Raw genomic sequence first — 7,906 nt, forward strand, 5'->3', positions numbered from 1 at the left:
TCTCCCGCTGGAAGACCTCCCCGGCTGCCTCCAAAGGCCAGTTTGCCAACACTCCTGCCCGCTGTTCCCGCCAGGCACGCACAATGCTCCCAAGCCCAGGAGAAAAGCGCTTCGGGGTGGTGCTCTCTCCGGGCCCTTGCACTTGAGCCTGTGGTCAAGGCAGGGGGAACCCACTCCCAGACCAAGGCAGAGCCACATGCACACGTCTGTTCCTGTCCCCTGCACCGGCAGAGAGCTCGGGGGAGCCAGAGTCTCTCAGGCAGGTGCTGGGCTGGCCGCCTGTGTGGGAAGGGGCAGAGCCGACCTAGGGGCAAGTTGGGCCTCTTGCTCTCCCTGCTGCCCTGAGGCTGCTGGGACAAAGACGTCTTGGGCATCCAGCCCCTAACTGGTCCCTTCCCTCTGACGAGGCCCTCTGAGCTCCAGCACCTTGCAGTGTGGAGACAGCACCTGCCAGCAATCTCCTCTCCAAGGAGGCCTCAACCGAGGCCTAGGCCCAGGGAAAAGGCACCAGCGGGGTTGAGCCAGGGGAGGCGCCCGGGCATGTCTGGACCCTGTCCCCGCAGCCTGCCCCTTGGTGGGGCAGTACCCCCGGAGGCCAGAAAGGTCTGGGCAAGTCTGGCCAGGGGCAGGGGCCCTGCTGGGTCCTGCCTTTGGCCTGTGGGGCCTCTGAGCACAACCGGCCCTTGCCCACTGGAAGACCTCCCCGGCTGCCTCCAAAGGCCGGTTTGCAAGCCCTCCCGCCCACTGTTCCCGCCAGGCGCGCACAATGCTCCCAAGCCCGGGAGAAAAGCGCTTCGGGGTGTTGCTCTCTCCGGGCCCTTGCCCCTGAGCCTGGGGGCCAGGCAGGGGGTCCACACTCCCAGACCAAGGCAGAACCACATGCACACGTCTGTTCCTGACCCCTGCACCGGCAGAAAGCTCTGGGGAGCCAGAGTCTGTCAGGCAGCTGCTGGGCTGGCCGCCTGTGTGGGAAGGGGCAGAGCCGCCCTAGGGGCAAGTTGGGCCTCTTGCTCTCCCTGCTGCCCTGAGGCTGCTGGGCCAAAGAGGTCTTGGGCATCCAGCCCCTTGCTGGTCCCTTCCCTCTGACGAGGCCCTCTGAGCTCCAGCACCTTGCAGTGTGGAGACAGCCCCTGCCAGCAACCTCCTCTCCAATGAGGCCTCAACCGAAGCCTAGGCCCAGGGGAAAGGCACCAGCGGGGATGAGCCTGGGGAGGCGCCCGGGCATGTCTGGACCCAGTCCCCGCAGCCTGGCCCTTGGTGGGGCATTACCCCCGGAGGCCAGGAAGGTCTGTGCAAGGCTGCCAGGGGCAGGGACAGCGCTGGGTCCTGCCCCTGGCCTGTGGGGCGTCTGATCACAACCGGCACTCTCCCGCTGGAAGACCTCCCCGTCTGCCTCCAAAGGCCGGTTTGCAAGCACTCCTGCCCGCTGTTCCCGCCAGGCACGCACAATGCTCCCAAGCCCGGGAGAAAAGCGCTTCGGGGTGGTGCTCTCTCCGGGCCCTTGCCCCTGAGCCTGGGGGCCAGGCAGGGGGAACACACTACCAGGCCAAGACAGAACGACATGAACACGTCTGTTCCTGCCCCCTACACCGGCAGAGAGCTCGTTGGAGCCAGAGACTGCCAGGCTGCTGCTGGGCTGGCCGCCTGTGTGGGAAGGGGCAGAGCCGACCTAGGGGCAAGTCGGGCCTCTTGCTCTCCCTGCTGCCCTGAGGCTGCTGGGTCAAAGAGGTCTTGGGCATCCAGCCCTTTGTTGGTCCCTTCCCTCTGACGAGGCCCTCTGAGCTCCAGCACCTTGCAGTGTGGAGACAGCCCCTGCCAGCAACCTCCTCTCCAAGGAGGCCTCAACCGAGGCCTAGGCCCAGGGGAAAGGCACCAGCGGGGATGAGCCAGGGGAGGCGCCCGAGCATGTCTGGACCCAGTCCCCGCAGCCTGCCCCTTGGTGGGGCAGTACCCCCGGAGGCCAGGAAGGTCTGGGCAAGGCTGGCCAGGGGCAGGGGCCCTGCTGCGTCCTGCCCCTGGCCTGTGGGGCCTCTGAGCACAACCGGCCCTCTCCCACTGGAAGACCTCCCCGGCTGCCTCCAAAGGCCGGTTTGCAAGCGCTCCCGCCCACTGTTCCCAGCAGGCGTGCAAAATGCTCCCAAGCCCGGGAGAAAAGCGCTTCGGGGTGGTGCTCTCTCCGGGCCGTTGGAAGACCTCCCCGTGTGCCTCCAATGGCCAGTTTGCAAGCACTCATGCCCGCTGTTCCCACCAGCCACGCACAATGCTCCCAAGACCATGAGAATAGCGCTTCGGGGTGGTGTTCTCTCCGGGACCATGGAGGACCTCCCCGGCTGCCCCCAAAGGCCGGTTTGCAAGCACTCCCACTCGCTGTTCCCGCCAGCCACACACAATGTTCCAAAACCCCGGAGAAAAGCGCTTCGGGGTGGTGCCCTCTTCGGGCCCTTGGAAGACTTCTCTGGCTGCCTCCAAAGGCAGGTTTGCAAGAATTCCCTCCCGCTGTCCCACCAGCTGCACAAAATGCTCCAAAACCCAAGAGAAAAGCGCTTCGAGGTGGTGCACTCTCCGGGCCCTTGGAAGACCTCCCCGGCTGCCTCCAAAGGCTGGTTTGCAAGCACTCCTGCCTGCTGTTCCCGCAGGCCACACACAATGCTCCCAATCCTGGGAGAAAAGTGCTTCGGGATGGTGCTCTCTCGGGGCCCTTGGAAGACCTCCCCAGCTGCCTCCAAAGGCGGGTTTGCAAGTACTCATTCCCGCTGTTCCCGCCAGCTGCGCACAATGCTCCCAAGCCCGGGAGAAAAGCATTTTGGGGTGGTGCTCTCTCCGGGCCCTTGGAAGACCACCCCGGCTGCCTCAAAAGGCCGGTTTGGAGGCACTCAGGCGCGCTGTTCCCGCCAGCCGCGTACAATGCTCCCAAGCCTGGGAGAAAAGCATTTTGGGGTGGTGCTCACTCCGGGCCCTGGAAAGACCTCCCCGGCTGCCTCCAAAGTCCGGTTTGCAAGAACTCATGCCTGCTGTTCCCGCCAGCCGCGCAAATGCTCCCAAGACCGGGAGAAATGCGCTTCGGGGTGGTGCTCTCTCCGGGCCCTTGACCCTGAGCCTGGGGGCAAGGCAGGGGGAACACACTCCCAGGCCAAGGCAGAACCACATGCCCACTTCTGTTCCTGCCCCCTGCACCGGCAGAGAGCTCGGCAGAGCCAGAGTCTGTTAGGTAGCTGCTGGGCTGGCGGCCTGTGTGGGAAGGGGCAGAGCCGACCTAGGGGCAAGTTGGGCCTCTTGCTCTCCCTGCTGCCCTGAGGCTGCTGGGCCAAAGAGGTCTTGGGCATCCAGCCACTTACTGGTCCCTTCCCGCTGACGAGGCTCTCTGATCTCCAGCACCTTGCAGTGTGGAGACAGCCCCTGCCATCAACCTCCTCTCCAAGGAGGCCTTAACAGAGGCCTAGGCCCAGGGGAAAGGCACCAGCGGGGATGAGACTGGGGAGGCGCCCGGGAATGTCTGGACACAGTCCCCGCAGCCCGCCCCTTGTTGGGGCAGTACCCCCGGAGGCCAGGAAGGTCTGGGCAAGGCTGGCCAGGGGCAGGGGCCCTTCTGGGTCCTGCCCCTGTCCTGTGGGGCCTGTGAGCACATCCGGCCCTCTCCCGCTGGAAGACATCCCCGGCTGCCTCCAAAGGCCGGTTTGCCAACACTCCTGCCCACTGTTCCCAGCAGGTGCGCACAATGCTCCCAAGCCCGGGAGAAATGCGCTTCGGGGGGTGCTCTCACCGGGCCCTTGCCCCTGAGCCTGGGGGCAATGAAGGGGGAACACACTCCCAGGCCAAGGCAGAACCACATGCACACGTCTGTTCCTGCCCCCTACACCGGCAGAGAGCTCGGGGGAGCCAGAGTCTGTCAGGCAGCTGCTGGGCTGGCCGCCAGTGTGGGAAGGGGCAGAGCCGACCTAGGGGCAAGTTGGGCCTCTTGCTCTCCCTGCTGCCCTGAGGATGCTGGGCCAAAGAGGTCTTGGGCATCCAGCCCCTTGCTGGTCCCTTCCCTCTGACGAGGCCCTCGGAGCTCCAGCACCTTGCAGTGTGGAGACAGCCCCTGCCAGCAACCTCCTCTCCAAGGAGGCCTTAACCGAGGCCTAGGCCCAGGGGAAAGGCACCAGCGGGGATGAGACTAGGGAGGCGCCCGGGCATGTCTGGACCCAGTCCGCGCAGCCTGCCCCTTGGTGGGGCAGTACCCCCGGAGGCCAGGAAGTTCTGGGCAAGGCTGGCCAGGGGCAGGGGCCCTGCTGGGTCCTGCCCCTGGCCTGTGGGGCCTCTGAGCACAACCGGCCCTCTTCCGCTGGAAGACCTCCCCGGCTTCCTCCAATGGCCGGTTTGCAAGCACTCATGCCCGCTGTTCCCGCCAGCCGCGCACAATGCTCCCAAGCCCGGGAGAAAAGCATTTTGGGTGGTGCTCTCTCCGGGCCCTTGGAAGACCTCCCCGGCTGCCTCCAAAGGCCGGTTTGCAAGCACTCCCGCCGCTGTTCCCGCCAGCTTCGCACAATGCTCCCAAGACCGGGAGAAAAGCGCTTCGGGGTGGTGTTCTCTCCGTGCCCATGGAGGACCTCCCTGGCTGCCCCCAAAGGCCGATTTGCAAGCATTCCCACTCCCTGTTCCCGCCAGCCACGCACAATCCTCCAAAACCCCGGAGAAAAGCGCTTCGGGCTGGTGTTCTCTCCGTGCCCATGGAAGACCTCCCGGGGTGCCCCCAAAGGCCGGTTTGGAAGCACTCCCACTCTCTGTTCCCGCCATCCGCGCAAATGTTCCAAGCTCGGGAGCAAAGCGCTTCTGGGTGGTGCTCTCTCCTGGCCCTTGGAAAACGTCCCCGGCTGCCTCCAAAGGCCCATTTGCAAGCACTCCCGCTCGCTGTTCCCGCCAGCCGCGCACAACGCTCCCAATCACGGGAGAAAAGCGCTTCGGGGTGGTGCTCTCTCCGGGCCGTTGGAAGACCTCCCCGTGTGCCTCCAATGGCCAGTTTGCAAGCACTCATGCCCGCTGTTCCCACCAGCCACGCACAATGCTCCAAGACCATGAGAAAAGCGCTTCGGGGTGGTGTTCTCTCCGGGACCATGGAGGACCTCCCCGGCTGCCCCCAAAGGCCGGTTTGCAAGCACTCCCACTCGCTGTTCCCGCCAGCCACACACAATGTTCCAAAACCCCGGAGAAAAGCGCTTCGGGGTGGAGCTCTCTCCGGGCCCTTGGAAGACTTCTCTGGCTGCCTCCAAAGGCCGGTTTGCAAGAATTCCCTCCCGCTGTCCCACCAGCAGCACAAAATGCTCCAAAACCCAAGAGAAAAGCGCTTCGAGGTGGTGCACTCTCCGGGCCCTTGGAAGACCTCCCCGGCTGCCTCCAAAGGCCGGTTTGCAAGCACTCCTGCCTGCTGTTCCCGCAGGCCACGCACAATGCTACCAATCCCGGGAGAAAAGTGCTTCGGGATGGTGCTCTCTCGGGGCCCTTGGAAGACCTCCCCGGCTGCCTCCAAAGGCGGGTTTGCAAGTACTCATTCCCGCTGTTCCCGCCAGCTGCGCACAATGCTCCCAAGCCCGGGAGAAAAGCATTTTGGGGTGGTGCTCTCTCCTGGCCCTTGGAAGACCACCCCGGCTGCCTCAAAAGGCCGGTTTGGAGGCACTCAGGCGCGCTGTTCCCGCCAGCCGCGTACAATGCTCCCAAGCCTGGGAGAAAAGCATTTTGGGGTGGTGCTCACTCCGGGCCCTGGAAAGACCTCCCCGGCTGCCTCCAAAGTCCGGTTTGCAAGAACTCATGCCTGCTGTTCCCGCCAGCCACGCAAATGCTCCCAAGACCGGGAGAAATGCGCTTCGGGGTGGTGTTCTCTCCGTGCCCATGGAGGACCTCCCCGGCTGCCCCCAAAGGCCGGTTTGCAATCACTCCCACTCACTGTTCCCGCCAGGCACGCACAATGCTCCAAAACACGGGAGAGAAGCGCTTCGGGGTGGTGCTCCCTCCCGGCCTTGGAAGACTTCCCCGGCTGCCTCCAAAGGCCGGTTTGCAAGAACTCCCTCCCGCTGTCCCGCCAGCCGCACACAATGCTCCCAATCACGGGAGAAAAGCGCTTCGGGGTGGAGCTCTCTCAGGGCCCTTTCAAGACCTCCCCGACTGCCTCCAATGGCCGGGATCCAAGCACTCATGCCCGCTGTTCCCACCAGCCATGCACAATGCTCCCAAGCCGGGGAGAAAAGCGCTTCGGGGTGGTGCTCTCTCTGGGCACTTGCCCCTGAGCCTGGGCGCCAGGCAGGGGTCCACACTCCCAGGCCAAGGCAGAAACACATGCCCACGTCTGTTCCTGCCCCCTGCACCGGCAGAGAGCTCGGGGGAGCCAGAGTCTGCCAGGCAGCTGCTGGGCTGGCTGCCTGTGTGGGAAGGGGCAGAGCCGACCTAGGAGCAAGATGGGCCTCTTGCTCTCCCTGCTGCCCTGAGGCTGCTGGGCCAAAGAGGTCTTGGGCATCCAGCCCCTTGCTGGTCCCTTTCCTTTGACGAGGCCCTCTGAGCTCCAGCACCTTGCAGTGTGGAGACAGCCCCTGCCAGCAACCTCCTCTCCAAGGAGGCCTCAACCGAGGCCTAGGCCCAGGGGAAAGGCACCAGCGGGGATGAGCCAGTGGAGGCGCCCGGGCATTTCTGGACCCAGTCCCCGCAGCCTGCCCCTTGGTGGGGCAGTACCCCCGGAGGCCAGGAAGGTCTGGGCAAGGCTGGCCAGGGGCAGGGGCCCTGCTGGGTTCTGCGCCTGGCCTGTGGGGCGTCTGAGCACAACCGGCCCTCTCCCGCTGGAAGACCTCCCCGGCTGCCTCCAAAGGCCGGTTTGCAAGCACTCCCGCCCGCTGTTCCCGCCAGGCAGGCACAATGCTTCCAAGCCCGGGAGAAAAGCGCTTCGGGGTGGTGCTCTCTCCGGGCCCTTGCCCCTGAGCCTGGGGGCAATGCAGGGGGAACACACTCCTAGGCCAAGGCAGAACCACATGCACACGTCTGTTCCTGCCCCCTGCACCGGCAGAGAGCTCGAGGGAGCCAGAATCTGCCAGGCAGCTGCTGGGTTGGCTGCCTGTGTGGGAAGGGGCAGAGCCGACCTAGGGGCAAGTTGGGCCTCTTGCTCTCCCTGCTGCCCTGAGGCTGCTGGGCCAAAGAGGTCTTGGGCATCCAGCCCCTTCTTGGTCCCTTCCCGCTGACGAGGCCCTCTGAGCTCCAGCACCTTGCAGTGTGGAGACAGCCCCTGCCAGCAACCTCCTCTCCAAGGAGGCCTTAACCGAGGCCTAGGCCCAGGGGAAAGGCACCAGCGGGGATGAGACTGGGGAGGCGCACGGGCATGTCTGGACCCAGTCCCGGCAGCCTGCCCCTTGCTGGGGCAGTACATCCGGAGGCCAGGAAGGTCTGAGCAAGGCTGGCCAGGGGCAGGGGCCCTGCTGTGTCCTGCCCCTGTCCTGTGGGGCCTCTGAGCACAACCGGCACTCTCCCGCTGGAAGACCTCCCCGGCTGCCTCCAAAGGCCGGTTTGCAAGCACTCCCGCCCGCTGTTCCCGCCAGGCACGCACAATGCTCCCAAGCCCGGGAGAAAAGCGCTTCGGGGTGGTGCTCTCTCCGGGCCCTTACCCCTGAGCCTGGGGGCCAGGCAGGGGTTCCACACTCCCAGGCCAAGTCAGAACCACATGCAGACGTCTGTTCCTGCCCCCTGCACCGGCAGATAGCTCGGGGGAGCCAGAGTCTGCCTGGCAGCTGCTGGGCTGTCTGCCTGTGTGGGAAGGGGCAGAGCCGCCCTAGGGGCAAGTTGGGCCTCTTGCTCTCCCTGCTGCCCTGAGGCTGCTGGGCCAAAGAGGTCTTGGGCATCCAGCCCCTTGCTGGTCCCTTCCCGCTGACGAGGCCCTCTGAGTTTCAGCACCTCG

Source organism: Dama dama, unplaced genomic scaffold (assembly GCF_033118175.1).
Source record: "Dama dama isolate Ldn47 unplaced genomic scaffold, ASM3311817v1 ptg000088l, whole genome shotgun sequence".
Taxonomy (NCBI): Eukaryota; Metazoa; Chordata; class Mammalia; order Artiodactyla; family Cervidae; genus Dama; species Dama dama.